This window comes from Abramis brama, assembly GCF_963993115.1.
Source record: "Abramis brama genome assembly, chromosome: 11".
In the NCBI taxonomy this organism is placed as follows: Eukaryota; Metazoa; Chordata; class Actinopteri; order Cypriniformes; family Leuciscidae; genus Abramis; species Abramis brama.
This window is the reverse complement of record NC_139973.1, coordinates 513,947-533,231: the sequence shown is the minus strand read 5'-3', so window position 1 is coordinate 533,231 and position 19,285 is coordinate 513,947.

Sequence of the window (19,285 nt, the reverse complement as noted above, 5' to 3'; positions counted from 1 at the left end):
TGCATTGTAGTGTCCCTAAGGAAAAATGCTGCAGCTCGTCTTGTCTTCAACGAGCCCAAGAGGGCCCACGTCACTCCTCTGTTCATCTCTCTGCACTGGCTACCTCTCGCTGCTCGCATCAAGTTCAAGGCATTGACGCTTGCTTACAGATCTATCACAGGCTCAGCTCCTCCTACTTTCACTCATTCCTACGAGTCTACATCCCTACCAGAAGCCTACGATCGGTCAAAGAGCGACGTCTCGTGGTTCCATCACAGAGAGCCACAAAATCTCTTTCCAGAACATTCTCATTCACAGTTCCATGCTGGTGGAACGCTCTCCCCACCCTCATCCGGAATGCTGAATCCCTGACAACATTCAAAAGACAGCTGAAAACCCATCTCTTCCGTGAGCACTTAACCTCATAAAAAAAAAAAAAAAAAAAAAACACCTTTCCCTTTAAAACCTCACTTATCGGGCTTATGCTACTCTGAATGCCTGAACTTTGTATTTTGAGCACTTCTTTTGTTACTTTTGCCTCTTCTGGATGACTCGCTTAATTTAGTCCTAATTTGTAAGTCGCTTTGGATAAAAGCGTCTGCTAAATGACTAAATGTAAATGTAAATGTAAATGTAAATGTAGATGTCTTATCGATCACAAGTTCAGTATGGCGTACCACAAGGCTCAGTACTAGGACCACTGCTGTTCACTCTGTACATGCTACCCTCACACACACACACACACTCACACTCTGTACATGCTACCCTCACACACACACACACACACACACACACACACACAAACACACTCTGTACATGCTACCCACACACACACACACACACACACACACCTCACTTAATAATCTAGAATACTGTCTAACACTTGATGGCTGCTCTGTCAAGTCTTCGTCATCGGTTAGGAACCTGGGTGTGTGTGTGTGTGTGTGTGTGAACCTGGGTGTGCTCTTTGATACCAATCTTTCATTTGAAAGTCACGCGTCTAGTATCTGTAAAACCGCATTTTTCCATCGTAAAAATATATGTAAATTACATCATATGATCTCATTGACAATCCAGATCTGAAGAAGGACCTGCGCCTGGACATGATGACGACGCAGTCCTGAAGTGTTGACCAGTCGCTCCCCTGTTTACCGCAGTCCGCCGGATCCCGGCCGTATCCAGATCAGATGAAGGACCTGCGCCTGCACACGATGACAACGCATCCCTGCAGTGCCAGCCTCATCAGCCCTGTGAAGGCCTCATCGACACCACAGCCATCGGCTCTGATCCTCAACAAAATCGTCTCCATAACGGCGTGACTCCGATCTTCAACCAGAGGAACTGGATAAATATTCTGAATGTTCTGATCCACTCTGACCTCTGACCTGTAATGCTGCCTGGATCATGATCATAATCACACACTGTTCGCTGGTTGGCCAGAGGAGAATTATTAGAGAGACTGAGTCTGGGTTCTCCCGAGGTTTTCTTCTCCATTCTGTCACTGATGGAGTTTTGGTTCCTCCACTGCCTTGGCTTTTGGCTTGCTTAGTTGGGGACATTTAATATTCAACAATATTATTGATCTGCCTTACTTAGGGTGGACGATGAAGCAATTTTCTTCTAGAAACAAACTTTGTTGTATTATTTTCATGTTATCACTGTGAAGCTGCTTTCATGCAATCTGTATTGTAAAAAGCGCTATATGAATAAAGGTGACTCGACTACATATGAAAGCACTATAAATGCCTCATTCATTCAGAACGAAGAGCCGGAGAAATGCAGGAATCCTCACTCTTCTCGCTTTTACGCCACAAAATGTATGATTATTAGAATCAACATTGAAAACTCTTAAATATCAGCCACTGAATATTGTGTCTCTCTTTAATAGTTGAGAATTAGTTCATTTAGTTGTGTGTGTTTTTGTCTTTTTATTATTTATGGCTAGTTTTTTCATAAATATTTTTTATTTCAGTTTAATTTTTTATTATTTTAATAGTTTACATCAAGTAAAGTAAATAAAAATGAGAAATGTTGCCTTGGCTAATAACTGAAATAAAAAAGTTTATTTTTTAAGTTTATTTCAGTTATTTTAATTCAAGTAATGGAAATGTTTGGATTGGTTTATGGTTTTAGTTTTAAATAACCCTGATTCCAACACTTTTAGCATTAGAAAAATAGGTAATTAAAAATGTGTATCTATTATGACCTTTCATTTAAAACAAGATTGATTTAAACATCTAAACATTTAAACATGTTTTCTGTGGTTCGCATACTCCTGCCAAAGATAGTAAGAGTTAGAGTTAAGGTTAGGGTTCAGTCTCAGTATATACTCGATGCGCAGTGTGTGTGTGTGGGAGCGCCGCCCTCTGCACTTTGAAATTCATGTACATGTTATTCTTCTTAGTTATTATCTGAAGAGGACTTATTCATTTTATATTTAACATTTCAGATCTTCAGATAGACCTCATGGCAAAGCAAGACCACGAGTACACAAAGGACTACAGAGAGTTTGCGCTCACGCTCCATCTACATGGTCCAAAGGCATACAAATACCTCAGAGAGACTCGACATTTTCCCCTCCCACATCCACATACAATACAAAGGTAGGCTTAAAGGTCCCGTATTATGCCCCTTTTCACAAGATGTAAAATAAGTCTCTGATGTACCTAGAGTGTGTATGTGAAGTTTCAGCTCAAAATACCCCACAGATCATTTTTTACAGCATGTTTAAATTGTCATTTTTTGGGGCACAGAAAAACGCGCTGTTTTAGTGTGTGCCCTTTAAATGCAAATAAGCTGCTGCTGAATTTCGGTAGAGTTGAGGGAGCATTCCTGTGGGCGGAGCTTAGTCAAAAAACGGTTCTAGTGACGTCATTAAAGAAGGAAGTAGAGGGATGTAGTCCAAACGGGCCGTTCGATGTAGGCGACTTCTGTTAAATAAAATATCTCGCTTGGCATTGAACTTTGAGCTTTATAATTTTACAGATATTATTTATGCTCTAACAACAACATTACACACTAACTAAAGTTTGAAACATGGGATCACGAAGAACGGGACCTTTAATGTTGTCCGAATTTAACTTTTGGAAATTACTGATGCAAATACGTTGAAAAGCTTCTTCTCAATTTTTTTTTTTACAGGTGGCTGCGTTATGGAAGTAAAATAATGTCAAATGTTTTTGAAATAAAAAATCCTGTTGAATTGCACTGAAAAAATAGGCATTGCATTAACCATGCTTGCATTTTAATGCATTGTATTTTTATGGCTTGTGTTTTTATGGGCTGACATTCAACATGGTTGAATATTTAAGCTGTGAATATTTCAATTAAAAACATTTCAAACACATTTTCATTATTAAAATTCAATAATCCATATTCACCTTTCATATTTCACTTCCAAAATATTCAAACTGTTTAAAAATACAACCTATAATATTCAACAGGCAATTTTCGGTCCATTTTACTTCGCTTTGCAAATTCGCTTCCACAAATTCAGTGGTTCAAATTCGACAGTAAAATCAACATTGACATCCAGGAACTGCAGGAAAAGCAGTAGATTGCCGAGCATACTCTCTGCTGTTAGTCAACCTCACCAGCAGGTTGCAAAAGCGCGTGTTGTTGAAGAAGACCAGCAACAGTTAGAGCAAGCCATTCATTCATAAAATGAAAAATGATTATCTGTGTCAGTATATATGCGGAAAAGATGATAAACACCCAAAAGCTGTGTTTATGTTTCATTCAATAACTTAATTGTTACTTTCCCTGTGTAGCCTACATGTTATCAGCTTTCTCTACCATGAACAGGATTATAATCGATTTCCCTCAATACCTCATACTCAAGGATTCCCCTTCCGTCGGGACAAAACGCTTAACGTAGCTTTATGGACTAATACAGTGATATAAAAGACCAAACTTGCACCTTATTGGGGATGTAGGCTGTAGGCTATAGGCTACAGGCAAGCAGATGGACTCAGAATATGAACTTAACGTGCAAAGTTTCATGCTGAGCGTTTCGTGATATACTGGCATAAAATCAACACTTGAGCAATTAATACTAACACTTTCTCTTCTCTTCTATTCTATTCTCTCTCTCTCTCTCTCTCTCTCTCTCTATATATATATATAGTATGCCTACGTGTATTGCATTAGCTTAAACTGGAAAGAGTCATAGCACTTGCATATTGTTGTCGTTAGTTTAACTGTAAATCGATTTGGATAAAAGCGTCTGCTAAATGACTAAATGTAAAATTGGCTTGACATCGGACATTCGCACATTTAGGGACCGTCTCTAAAGTTGCATACAACATTGGCAAACACGTTTCTAACTTCAATAGCAAACTTAAATTTATTTGAATAAATATAAAAAATCCAAAGGGTGCGCATTATGCCTGAAGCTACATGAACACTTTACAGTTGGTTTTATGACTGTAAGTCGTTCTATTCAAATGCTATCGAAGTTTGAAACGTGTCCCTAAATGTGCAAATGTTCAAAGTCAAGCCAAGTTTTATGCCAGTATATCACTGGGAAACGCTCAGCATTAAGCTTTGCGCGTTATTCTGAGTCCATCTGCTTGCCTGCAAGTTTGGTATTTTATATCACTGTATTAGTACATTAAGCCACGTTAAGCGTTTTATATGTCCAGCAGGGGAATCCTGAAGTATTGAGGGAAACCCTAAAAGCCTGCATGCAGCACATCGCCACAATATAAAGTTAAGGCAACTGTGTAACACTCACACTGTACAATACAGCCGAGTTTACAAAATAATTAGGACCGCCTGTTCCCGTTGTCTGTTCAGTATACCAATTACTAATTTGCAAGAGACAACAAATAACACCAAGAGATATGTTTAGCAAACAACCTCCTTGTATTTACAACTTCACAGAACATAAACAACCCATACCATAATACCATATACAACACCAATATATACAACCAGTTGTAACTGTGTGAGTGTGTGTGTGTGCGTGCGAAAAGTCATATAGTCCAGCGTGTATATACAATGTTAGGATCAGCCTCACCGGTGAGTTAGTCCAGTCCGTGAGCGTGATCAATGAACGTGATGACTGTCTTCTGTCCTCCGATCAAGTAATCTTGGCCGCGAGCCAACTAAAATACTCCACGGAGGAATGGCGACCCGGCGCTTCCAGGACAGACAATCACGGAATTATCCACATGCACTCCGACAGGTTAGGTGATGAGAAAGACGCTTCTCCCGACGACCGGCATACCGGCATTCCCCCCCCAGCCTTAGGCATAGGAGGAGAACGTCCGTACCAGCGTTTTAAGTTCACCACATTTACATTGTCTGTTTTAAGTGGAATGCCCCAACTCACAGTATAATTTATTGGCCCCATCCTTTTTATTATTTCAGCTGGACCCTCCCACTTGGGCGCTAGCTTGGCAGAGTATTTATTCGAGGCAGATGAGAGAGGGTGAGTTTTAATCCAGACTAGATCTCCCGACTGAAATTGCGCATCCTTCCGTCGGGCATTGTAATATCTAGCTTGTCTAGCTTGCCGCACACCTACCCGGTGTTTTACCTCCTCGGCCATGATCAGAGGCGGACAGAGTACACAGCTACATTACTTGAGTAAAAGTACAGATACCCCTTGCTAAATTTTACTCAAGTACAAGTAAAAGTACTACAGTCAGATGTCTACTTAAGTAAAAGTACTAAAGTACTTGTTTTTAAAAGTACTTGAGTATCAAGAGTACAAGAGTACATTTTCTAAATATTGCATTACTACTGCCACAGTGCTTACATTGGTAAACACAGCAAACACTTGAAGCGAAAACTATCATTAACTTGTTCAGAAAATTTAAATAGTCTGGCGAGGTGGGGCCACGGGTTGGCACATTCCCGGGATGCAATATTTTTTTCCCCAGGATGGTAGGGGAAGACTCATGAATATTCATTAGGGAAGTCATCCCTGATTGGTCTGATGACCTACCCCTAAACCTACCCGTCACTGGGGGTCTTATGACCTCCCTAACCTCGCCCCTAAACCTACCCATCACTGGAGTTAAGACCAATCAGGGATGACTTCCCTAATGAATATTCATTCACTTTGAGTCTTCCCCTACCATCCTGGGAAAAAAATATCGTTCCTGGGATGGACCTGCTGCGTCTTCATTCATTGTTTCATCCATGGTTTCGTCTCTTATCTAAATCTGACCATGGAGTTGACTTTGGCGGAAAGCTGAAGGTGATTGCTGATAGGCTGTCCCAATCAGTGGCACCTGCACAATCCAATCACATTTGAGAGGGAAACAACAAATTGAGGGTTTCCGAGATGTTTCTTTTTTCCTTTTTTTTTTTTTTTTTAGAAGTAACGGGTACTCACAGTTATGGATAGAAATGTAGTGGAGTAAAGAGTACAATATTTGCCTCTCAAATGTACTTGAGTAAAGTCATGAGTACTCCCCAAAAATGATACTCGAGTAAAGTACAGATCCCTCAAAATTGTACTTAAGTACTGTACTCAAGTAAATGTACTCCGTTTTTTCCGCCAGCGTGTTAGGAATGTCTGATGCACACTTATAGGTTGTTATGGCTAGACAGAGTGCACTTTCTCCATCCTTAGACTCGCAGACCCGCGACAAGGCATCGGGACCCAGGTTGAGACATCCTTTCCTGTGATGTACTTGGAAGATGAATTGTTGTAGCCTAAGAGTCCACCCGAGTCAGCCGAGAAGATGTCTTAGGGCTATTGAAGGCCCAGGTCAAAGCAGCATGATCGCTGTAAATGTCAAACTGTCTCCCTTCCAGATAATGCCTCCACTTTTCCACCGCCCAGACTACAGCCAGACACTCCTTTTCCGACGTTGAATAGTTTACCTCAGGTCCTCGTAATGTTCTTGAGGCATAAGCGATTACTCTTTCCCCCTCCGGAGTTTGCTGGGTGATAATAGCTCCTAGGCCCACATCACTGGCATCAGTATGTACCTGGAAAGGTTGATTGAGGTCCGGTTGTATCAATACAGGTGGGTCTTGTAATATTTGTTTGATGTTCTCAAGGCTGGATTGACATTCAGGTGTCCATTCCCATTGTACTCCTTTCTTCTTCAGGTGATTTAATGGAGCAGTGATGTCGGCAAAATGGGGAATGAACTTGTGGTACCATCCTGCCAACCCCAAGAAGCGTTGTAGGGCTTTGGGAGGAGGATAGTCGGCCACAGCCTTGTTTTTTTCCGGATCGACCTCCACTCCTTTCTCTGAGACGAAGTAGCCCAGGAACTTTAACTGTTTTTTGAAGAAGTGACACTTCTTCATGTTCAAGGTCAGCGATGCCTGGTTGAGTCTTTGCAGAATGGTGTTCAGGTGTTGCACGTGTTCGTTTAATGATTTTGAATAGACTATAATGTCATCAATGTATAAAAAGCAAAATTTCCCTCTCAATTCTGCTAGGACCTTCTCCATCAGCCTCTGGAAGGTGGCAGCGGCATTCCTGAGACCATATGGCATGGAGCGGAATTGGAATAGCCCCTGGGAGGTGATGAAGGCGGTTTTATCTTTGCTCCTTTCCTCCATTTCCACCTGCCAGTATCCTGACTGCAAATCCAATGTAGTGAACCAGGAGGCGCCTTCCATGGATTCCAAGATGTCATGTATTAGAGGCATGGGATAAGCGTCAGGGATGGTCTTACTATTGAGTCTCCTATAGTCCACGCAGAACCTGTATGAACCATCAGGTTTGGGGACAAGGACTACAGGGGAGGACCAAGGAGAAAAGGATGGCTCGATGATGTGGTCTTGTAGCATTTGTTCTACCTGATCATCAATAATCCTTTTCTTGAAAGGTGAGACCCTATAAGCTCTGGATTTTATAGGCATTTCCTCAGATAAGATGATTCTGTGTTTTTCCACAGATGTCTTTCCCAGGGCCTGGGAGGTGGTATGAGGCCAAGTGTCCATTAGCTTCTGTAATTCCTCTGGATTGTCGGAGTCCCAGCTGGGAGCCCCTTCCGGGTGTAGGGAATGGAGTGGTGGTTTCCATGTTGGAGGTAAGGCGTAATAGAGCGTCACAGCATTAGTCCCTACTCTTTCACCAACCGGACTTGTAGACAACCCCGGATTTATAAGGGCTGTAAGGAAAGGATGGTATACATACCCTTTCCCCATTTTCAGACCGTATCTCCCTTGACCTACATCCACGATGGCTTCAGCTGCTCTTAGGAAGTCCAAGCCAGCTATCATGGGAAATGCCAGGTGAGCATCCTTCATTATATAGGTATCCACTCTACATACTTTATCTTGCCACTTATAACAAACGGTTTTCTGGTTAATAGCCTGGTGTACTTTTCCATCGGCCATGATGAACCGTTGAGGAGAGCCCGCCGGGTCAGCTGAAGCATCACCTCCTAACGGTCTCCATAGGTGCTCCTGAATCAGGGTGTACGTGCTCCCTGTATCCAACACTGCCTTCACTTCTTTACCTTTTATTGTAACTGGAACCAAGAGAAGGGAGGTTATCGGTTGGGGTTGTGCTATGGATAATCCAGCCAGACTTTTGGAGGTATGACGTTCAGGTTGTTTTTTATTGGCTTTGTCTTTACCATTCTGACTGTCTACTTTCTGCCAGTAATCCTTTGCCCCCATCCAGTCTTTCTCCACCATAGAACCCACTTTCACCAGCTGTTCCACAGTTTTCACCGTCCCTCTCAAACAGCCCGCGACCCTGGGGTTGATGTTGTTAAGGATGCGGCTCACCATCTCCTCCTCTGTCATTTCGGCCTTCCATTTAAGACAGAGGGCTCGGTAATCATAGGCAAAATCTCTTAGGCGTTGACGTGGCTGCTGAACCAGAGACCGTAGCTTATCTTCCACCTCTGCGAGGTAATCATCTGGTAGAAACGCATCCATAAACGCCTCTTTGAAAGATTGCCAATCTGTTACCTTGTTCCTCTCTGCCTTCCACCAGCTCAGAGCAGGTCCTTTCAGAACCGTGCTCAGGGTGCCGACCAGTTCCACACTGGGAAGGGGCCTGATGTCGAGATAGTTCTCGCACTGTTCGATGAAGTTGAGCACATCCGCAGTCTCACAGGACTCGCCAAACGTCGGAAACTCCAGCCGAATCGGGGGCCGCCCGCAGAAGGACGAGATACTGGGAACAACTGGAGGAGTAGGCACATTAGGTAGAGGATTACATACAGTAGATATGTCATAAGTAGCATTGGCTGTCTGGGAGGTGGGACATTTAACTCTAGCTGCAGGCAAGGCAGTTCTATCATCATGAACAGAGGATATGGAAGTAACTGGAGTGTAGGGCTGTAATCTAGATACAGAAGGGGTACTGGTGAATCGCAGCTTTTTCAGTTGACTCTCCAATCTTGCATCTCTCCTCAGGAAACAATCAGCCACAGCTCTCTTCAACTTTTCCAGTGATCTGCGGAAATAATCTTCCAAATCTGCCAAGCCAGTGTCCACTGCCTCACGGAAACTAGTTTCCCTATTAAGTGAACTTTCTACTGACTGTTTAAAGTCATGTTCATTTGTCTGTACTTTTGCACTAAGAGCCAATAAATCCACTTTGAGTTTATCAACCTCAGTTTGCATTGTTTGAACAACATTTCCATTCACCACACCACTTTCATCATCATCATCATCATCATCAGATTTATCCTCATCATCAGATATATACAACGAACTGAGCATAGATGTTATTTCTCCGGTAGGATTACGTCTAGTTACGAATGGACCTGCAGTGAAATCTGCATCTGGTGTCACATTCGAACCCCTTCTTGATACTAGTACATAATCAGAGTATGGGTGTCGTCATCATTTACATTCTGAATAATTCTCTCATCATTCACATTGGTATCTCCCTCCATAATTATGATTATACAAGACAACAATACACACTAAGCAACAGTACGTCCCCGTACGGGCCACCACTATGTAACACTCACACTGTACAATACAGCCGAGTTTACAAAATAATTAGGACCGCCTGTTCCCGTTGTCTGTTCAGTATACCAATTACTAATTTGCAAGAGACAACAAATAACACCAAGAGATATGTTTAGCAAACAACCTCCTTGTATTTACAACTTCACAGAACATAAACAACCCATACCATAATACCATATACAACACCAATATATACAACCAGTTGTAACTGGGTAAGTGTGTGTGTGTGTGTACGTGTGTGCGTGCGAAAAGTCATATAGTCCAGCGTGTATATACAATGTTAGGATCAGCCTCACCGGTGAGAATGTCCAGTCCGTGAGCGTGATCAATGAACGTGATGACTGTCTTCTGTCCTCCGATCAAGTAATCCTGGCCGCGAGCCAACTAAAATACTCCACGGAGGAACGGCGACTCGGCGCTTCCAGGACAGACAATCACGGAATTATCCACATGCACTCCGACAGGTTAGGTGATGAGAAAGACGCTTCTCCCGACGACCGGCATACCGGTTCCTTTTATCGCCAAACTCATATAGTCATTTCCTGTTTACATGACCGAAAACGTCACGAGCAGATCTCGCATGAACAATATGGAGGTTCCCAATACACGATAGAGGCATAAACAGTGTACAGAGGAAAGCCTACAAGGTAATACATTTTAATGCCACAACATACTTAGTTAAACGGCACTACCCTTATTTAAAACTTCCTCTTATGTGGCCACGCTACAACTGAACAACCAAGAGAAATATATGTCAACCTCAAAAATGTAACATTGGATCCGCATCGGGGAATAACATTATAATCTCGTTCACGGTAGAGAAAGATGCATGTAGGCTACACAGGAAAAGTAACCGTGAAGACACTGAATTTAACATAAAACAGCCGTCATAATAATCACAAATACACTTACATTGCTGTAAATGAGTTTTATGAATGAATGGCTTGCTCTAACTGTTGCTGGTCTTCGTCAACAACACGCGCTTTTGCACCACCTGCTGGTGAGGTTGACTAACAGCAGAGAGTATGCTCGGCAATCTACTGCTTTTCCTGCAGTTCCTGGATGTCAATGTTGAATTTACTGTCGAATTTGAACCACTGAATTTGTGGAAGCGAATTTGCAAAGCGAAGTAAAATGGACCGAAAATTGCCTGTTGAATATTATAGGTTGTATTTTTAAACAGTTTGAATATTTTGGAAGTGAAATATGAAAGGTGAATATGGATTATTGAATTTTTAATAATGAAAATGTGTTTGAGATGTTTTTAATTGAAATATTCACAGCTTAAATATTCAACCATGTTGAATTTCAGCCCATAAAAATGCAAGCCCTAAAAATACAATGCATTAAAATGCAAGCATGTTTAATGCAATGCCTATTTTTTTCAAGTAGTGCAGGCTTTTTTATTTCAAAAACATTTGACATTATTTTACTTCCATACTGTGTTCGGTGGATGCCAAACCTGGCCTGAACAAGATGATGCTGGATATGCTGGAGAGAAGATGCCAGGGAGACCAGGCTAAATATGGATGTGTTTCACTCATGTTGGATGCCATGTCCATCAGAAAACATGTGCAATATAATCCACATACACAGTCAATGTCTGGTTTTGTAGACATGGGTGATGGAAACAGTGAGACTGATGTTGCTACTGAGGCTCTTGTGTTCATGGTGGTTGGCCTACAAAGACATTGGAAGGCTCCCATTGCTTACTTCCTGACCAAGTCTCTGTCTCCAGAAACACAAAGGGTTCTCAGTCATGCTTTGGTATGTGTAACAATGGATGGTCATGCCTCCAGTGTCAGCATGTGCAACCAACTTGGGTGTGAGCTGAAGGGAAATAATGTAATGGAAAGTATTTGTAATGATGGACGCTTGCCACATGCTCAAGTTGGCACGTAATATGTTGCAGGTAAATAATGATCGTTGAAGACCTATTTGTACAAGTTATGCCTCTGCTGCTAAAAGTTATATCTAAATATTGTTGTCTGTCCATTTGCACAGTTATGGCTGGACGTGATGATCAACATTTTGCTGTTTGTACTTGTTTGAGCAGTGACTGATTCTTACTCTGCAGGCATACAGTCCAATTGCAACGACCTCCGGACAGATCAATTGGAGGTACATCAATCATCTCAATGATGCAAAAAAAAGATGGACTGCATGCTGCCAATAAAATTACAGACAAACACGTCTACTTTGAAAACCACAAGATGAGGGTGTCCCTGGCTGCACAGACACTGAGTCGCTCCGTGTCAGTGGCTCTCCGCACAATGAGGGATCTCATGTTTTTATTTTTATTTTTTTATAATTCATTGGAGTGGTAAAGCTCTGTGAAATTTGCTGTAGTACAAAGCATACCTATAGAAAGGAAGTCAAGTAAATATTAATACTTGCATGTTTACTCATTGAGCATAAAGTTTAGAAATATGTACTGTGTTCTCTGTATATTTTGAATAGATGAGTATTGATTTCTGATGAGATATTTTATCTGATACCTAATGAAACCCTGTAATGATATTGATTTTAGATACCGATATTTCTGTATAGATTATCGACAGGCTGTTTGATACAATGAATGGACGCAATCCTCGTGCCAAAGGATTCAAAACTCCCTTGGGTGCTTTGAATTGGATGGAGAGGAAAGCATTTTTGTCAAGAGCCAGGGAGTACTTGCTCACTTTGGTAACACGAGATGGAACACCACTTCACCGATCTAAGAGGTCTATTAAAATGGTGCTTGTTATTTCATGACATGAGTTCAATGACACTCTGTTCCCATAAACATCGCGTTCCTAAGATGCTTCGTTGTTCTGTTATGCATCGCGTTCCTAAGATGTTCTTAACTGCTTCAGTTTTGTTTGTGCCTGAATTGTCTTGTTTTTTTATTGGTGTGTTTTTCAGGTCCTAGATGCTTCTAAATGGTATGTATTACACAACATCAACTTTATGCAGGTGTCAGAAAGATGGTATGTTGATATGATGTTCTCTTGTTTAAATGTTTTTTTAATGCAGTTTTGTTTCTGTTGGATTCATTATACATTATCTTGTATTCAGTGTGTTTCATGTACTAGATGTTTCTAAATGGAATGCATTACACAACATCAAGTACATGTAGGGTAGGGCAAAATGGTAGGTATTGGCAGAGCCATAGAGAGAAAGAGTTGCGACACTCTTTGATGTCGCCGCTATGGCTGTCACGTGGTTCATGTAAGCCCCAATAGTTCCAAAACATACGCTGGCTGTCATGTTCTTCTATGGGACAGACAGCAGCGATTGCATTATTGAACGGTAAATATAAAATAAAACACACACCCAAGTACTTTTTCAGCTGTTATTGCATTATTGCATTTTGTTAATGTCAGTTTTGCATTTGGAGATAAGTTTTAGGCTATATTTTTGGAGGGAAAAGCTTAGTGTTCATGTTCGCATGGGTAGCACTGTCTTTAGCGGCTCTAACTTAACTTTTCCATATCATTCATCTGATGATGGACGTCTCATGATATTTATTTTAGCACAACTGGGCTGTATTAGGCTATTGATTCCCGTGATTTTGTTTAAATTTGGATTCAGCCATTAGACCTTGTACCTTCGTGATCACGCAGAGGTCTGCCGTGGCGGTCCGTTCAGAAATCGCTTAGAAGCTAACTCACTTCTTCTGATGAAAGTGGCCACCCCCAGGACCACAACGTGAAACATTATCATGTTAAGAGAATATTATTTTAAGATTAAGCCATACACATTATCAAAACTATAACAGATTAAAAACGAATTTAAGCATGGCTGATACAAATGAAGGTTTTCAAATAAAATATTTTTTATTAAACAATGACAGACAACAAAAATGTGTGCTTGTGTGAGTGTGTGTGAACAAGAAAAACAAAAACCAGGGGCAGGTAATCCATGAAACAGACAGGACTGGTGATGGCCATAACAATCCTAGAGGTCCAGCATTGTTCTCACAAGCCGCTTCACTCAAGACAATAAAACATAATGAAAAGTTAGTATATCCCAAAAAATTTAATTAAATAAAAGTTGCTATAAAGGTGGCAGCGATTCATTACCGAACTCTTAGCTGACGAAGTCGCGCTAGCTAACTAAGTTAGCTAGCAGGCAGTGCTTGAAAACTGGTTGAAACAACCAACATAAAATATAAATAATTACGCTGTGCATGTACAAATGAAGACCAGTATAAGCATCGCAAAGGGCCTCTGAAACAATATAGACAGTTGACAATTCAAAAGAGGTCGATATTTCAGCAACTTAACTCTGGAACAACTCGACACGCAGCAATGTAAGTGAATGGTGTCCAACGCCCAAATGACAGTGTTTGGAACTATTCCGATCTTCAAATCCCGGAAGTAGGCGGTTAAAAGCGCCGCCATTTTTTACAACGGAGGTCTATGGGAGTGTCGCAACTCTTTTCTCTCTATGGCTCTGGGTATTGGTAGGTATTGCAAGTTCTCCCAGTTCTGCAATTACATTGTTCCAAGGTATTGTTCCATTGTCTACAAGTATACTATATAGTTAAACAAGAAACTGATCCCATTCCTAATATATCCGCCTGGTAGCTGTTTCACATGGTGCTTTCTTGGGGTGTCTTCTTTCACCATGATCAGAGTAATACAACTTTTTTCTTTTGCAGGTACTTGTCGATCATTGGCTGACTTAAAGCAGTGCATGCCGGTTAGAAATTTTGTCCGACTTGATACAGCGCCGACGCCGCGTGACTGTGACGTATGCCATCAAAGTACCGCGAGAGCAATTCGAGAGTAGCCGGAGAACTCAGCCAGCGCAGCTTCTCAAGAGCGGCTTCACGAGGGCTGATGACGACACAGCTGTTCCACGATTGGCCGGATTCACCGCATGACAACGATCACGTGTGTTTCGTGTTTATTTCGAACACCTTTAGTTCCTCTAAAGCTCTCAAATCAGTTTATTATAACAGTGAACACTCTTTTTATGTAGTTGCGATGTTATATTGTGTCATGTTTATCAAATTAAAACTGCTTAAAAAACGTAGACTCCACTTCATTGATAGTAGCTTATGTTGAACTTTATTCTTGTTCAAACAGACGCTGTATAAAGCTGTACATAAAGTATTGAATGAAAATGTCTCTGAAACATCTGTGTATTATTTGGCAAATATTGCATTTATTTCACTGCAGCTGTGGTAAAGTATGCAAACACCACGTGAGCGGTCACTACAGGCTTGTTCGACTTCATGCAGCTCTGCGCAGACCGATCGGCGGCTGACTTGAAGCAGTGCATGCCGGTTAGAAATTTTGTCCGACTTGATACAGCGCCGACGCCACGTGACTGTGACGTATGCCATCAAAGTACCGCGCGAGCAATTCGAGAGTAGCCGGAGAACTCAGCCAGCGCAGCTTCTCAAGAGCGGCTGCACTGGGCTGCACGTGGGCTGATGACGACACAGCTGTTCCACGATTGGCCGGATTCACCGCATGACAACGATCACGTGTGTTTCGTGTTTATTTCGAACACCTTTAGTTCCTCTAAAGCTCTCAAATCAGTTTATTATAACAGTGAAAACTCTTTTCATGTCGTTGTCATGTTATATTGTGTCATGTTTATCAAATTAAAACTGCTTAAAAAACGTAGACTCTACTTCATTGATAGTTGCTTATGTTGAACTTTATTCTTGTTCAACAGACGCTGTATAAAGCTGTACATAAAGTATTGAATGAAAATGTCTCTGCACATCTGTGTATTATTTGGCAAATATTGCATTTCACTTCAGCTGTGGTAAAGTATGCAAACACCACGTGAGCGGACAGAGCGGTCACAACGGGAACCAGAAAGTGTCCGACTTCACGTCTCCGTTTGCAGCTCCTCCCCGCCTGCACGCGGCTACTCTCGCCGATCGGTTGCATCCAGCCGCAGCCGATGTCAAACACACCTTGAGTCTGCGCGTCAGGAACGGAAGTGCAAAAAAATCGCTAAAAACGGGCTTCACTTGTCTCAATTGAGTTCCAGTGAGATGGCTCTGTCCACTTCTTATACTGTCTATGCTCGTCCACTGACCACGATTCAGCCATTTCTTTTTTTTCTTTTTTTTTTTAGTAAATACTTTTAAAACAGGCGCTACAGCGTTGGCTGTTGTCTACTGGCTATTTAAATCTAGCGGGTTTAGTGTCTCGTGTCGTAAATACAATGACGCTGGTAGTGATGATTCTGTCTGACCAATCAGTGATCTGCAGTGTTTTCACGTCACATTTTAGTATCGGTACGGTACGCTTGGAACCTCAACAGAGGTGGTACCATTTAAAGCGAGCCGAAGCGAGCCGGTACGGCAGTGGAAATGCGCCACTAAAATAAAATTATTTTATTTAAGTAATTTATCAGATGTAGAAGTCGGTCAGAAGGCACGACTGATAACTAATAACTAATCTAGCTGAGGACACACACACACACACACACAAACAATTCTTTCTGTTCTCTGTGGAGGATGCACGCTGGGATCTAACCTGCTTCTCCGGAACTTCACGTTTGGGGTCCCCGCGGGACGCTCAGCAAACGTCCCGCCGGTTATCTGCCCCTCATACTTCAACACAAGCTCTGTTTAATCATACAGGGAGGCCGCCGCCCTGCCAGACCTCTGATAAGCGAGTACAGGAGCTGATACAGGCCGTCTGTTCCTGTCTTCCTACGATCTGCCCCTACCTGTCTTCCCGTAGCGTGCTGTCAGTCTTTGACCTATCATGTCTCTTCAGGGAGCTGGGATGTTAATGAGTCCCTCATACGGGCTGTTTGCACATGCAATGAGATTTCACAAGCATGTCCTCACCGAAAGATGTCACAATGTAGTGCAGTTCAATTCACAAACGTCCACCTTTGAATGTACTGTTTGGAGTTGTTTAAGTTTGTTGTGTGTCGTCTTTTATAAAGAAAGCATGTTTTGTGCATGTGTTCACAGGATCTAGTGGCGAAGACCCTGATAGTGGCCGAGCCACACGTCCTCAAGGCCTACCGTGCGTGCCGTCCCGGACAGCCACCAGGAAGCCCCAGTGTCTGCTTCGAGGTGCTGGGTTTTGACATAATCCTCGACCGCGAGCTCAAGCCCTGGCTGCTAGAGGTCTGTTCTCACCTTCTCTCCTCAATCAGTACACTTTTTGATCCCAATTATGCTGATATACAGTACACACTCCACGTTTGAGTGCCCTCACCTGTTAGAAGCCAACATGATGGAGAAAAAAACACCAGAAGACTTTTTTTTTTTTTTACCTCTTGACCATGTAAAGGCTTTTTTAAATTTGATTCTTATTTGATTCTTATTATTACTACATTTATAGGGTTATCTAACAGTGCTGTAATTTTTCACATTGTGTCTTTAGTAAATCCTGACAGTAGTTTAACACCAAAAGAGAGTTTGCGCTGGTGCCAGCTTTTACTAAATCTGGCCCAAAACATATTATTAATAATACACTGTAAAAAAATTAATAAAAATGTTGTTGTTTTTACTGAAAAGAAAAACACAAACAAACAAAACAAAACTGCCAGCTGTGGTTGCCTGAATAATTCAGTTAAAATACTGTAAAAATGTAAACATGTTTAATGAACAACCTGTAAATTCTATAGTTTAGAACTGCAATTTTCCAAAAAAATGAAAAATGAAAAAATAAACCGGTAAATCCAACAGCCCTTTTCTGCTGAAGTAGTAAGGCCAAGTAAATACTAATATGTAGAAGAACAGTGTCAATACAAAACACCATTATGGTAACATACATGGCACTAAAATAATGCAATAAACATATATTTAATAACATAAAACCCTAATGGACATAACTGAAAATAAAATAAAAAACTAAGAAACATAAGCTGCTTTAAATAATAATTCCGGGAATGTTTATGGCTTTTCATTGTAAATTATAAGATGATCTTTTTTACCAAAAAAAAAGTGCATTTAACAGTATTTTACTGTAAAATTACACAAAATGTCTATTTGAGTTTTTCCTCCGTATATAGTTCAGCTCCGTAGACAGGTTTTTTCACATTTTTACAGTCTTGTACAATTACAATTAAAATTAAAATTTTAAATTTTTGCAGTGATAGTTTTACGTTAGTGGGTTGCTAAGCTCACAAAAATACACTTGCAAATGTTTGGTTAAATACTGGGTTTTTAATTAAACAAATTATTTATTTTTTTAATCAATGCTTTTCAGTATTTAATGCAATCTACCATCTTGGATTAATAATTATTTCACTGAGGTCATTGTCTTCGTTCGGGTCACATGACGTCACTGTAGCTTTGCGCCGCCATCTTTACGACCGACGGTCTCAGTAATGCCATAGACAGTATATAAACTGGACACAGCGACCCCATTGGATTCAACGAAGACAAGTGAAGTCAATTAGAAGCACTATCTTCCTGATGGCTGAGCGACTGCGCAGACTCACACTCAGCTTGATGATGTAGATGTGACGTGAGCAAACCCGTCTGTCTTCTAGTAGCTGTGCTAAGAGAAATCTGAATCATTCCCTTCCGAAACTTGCAGAGACGGAGAGTGTGAGTAGGAGCTGTCCATGAGCTAGCGGCAGGAGCAACTTTTGCCAAGTATTCTGAATCATTATTTTGTCATTTTGCCTCCACGCCCCCCCCGATTGCCCTCGAGCTTCTCCTCCTGTCTATACGGTAATCTCTCTACTGTGCGCATCTCTCTACGCACCAGAGAGGGAATTTTATCAAGGGATTGGAATCACACTGCAGGCTGAAATCAAACCTACGACTCCCTTGTGAGCACCACTTTATGGCACATGCGTTTGCTGCTTGGCCACGGCTCTGAAAGAAAAGTAAATCTTTTTTAGGGAAGTTTGTTTTTCATGGACTTTCATTTTTGGACTTTTTGCCACTTTTTTAAGTGGGACATTAGATAGGAGATATTATTCAGGTAATAGGATCAGTTTGCATTAAAATTGAATAGGGGTGTAACAATACATCATGTCACAATATATCACACTAAAAAAATGCAACAATATGTATTAGAGTTCATGATTAGTGAAGCACTAGATTAGTGGGAGTTAAATCTATATGAATTATGAATAGGCGAGTTTATTTACAGTATATAGCACATTTCATACACAATGGCAATTCAAAGTGCTTTACATAGAAGAAATTAAAATAATAAAAAGAAATAAGAATAATTAAAACAGTTTAGAAAAATAAAATAAAATACAGTACAGTACAAACAGTCGGACGAACAGTAGCACAGTGCTTATTCAGTAAATGCACAGCTAAACAGAAGTGTTTTGAGTCTGGATTTAAATGTGACTACAGTAGGAGTTTCAATTTATTAATGGATAGCCCCTTGAGATGCAACATCTCATTTTCAAGAGGCTCCAAGTACACATAGACATAAAACAACAACAACAAAAA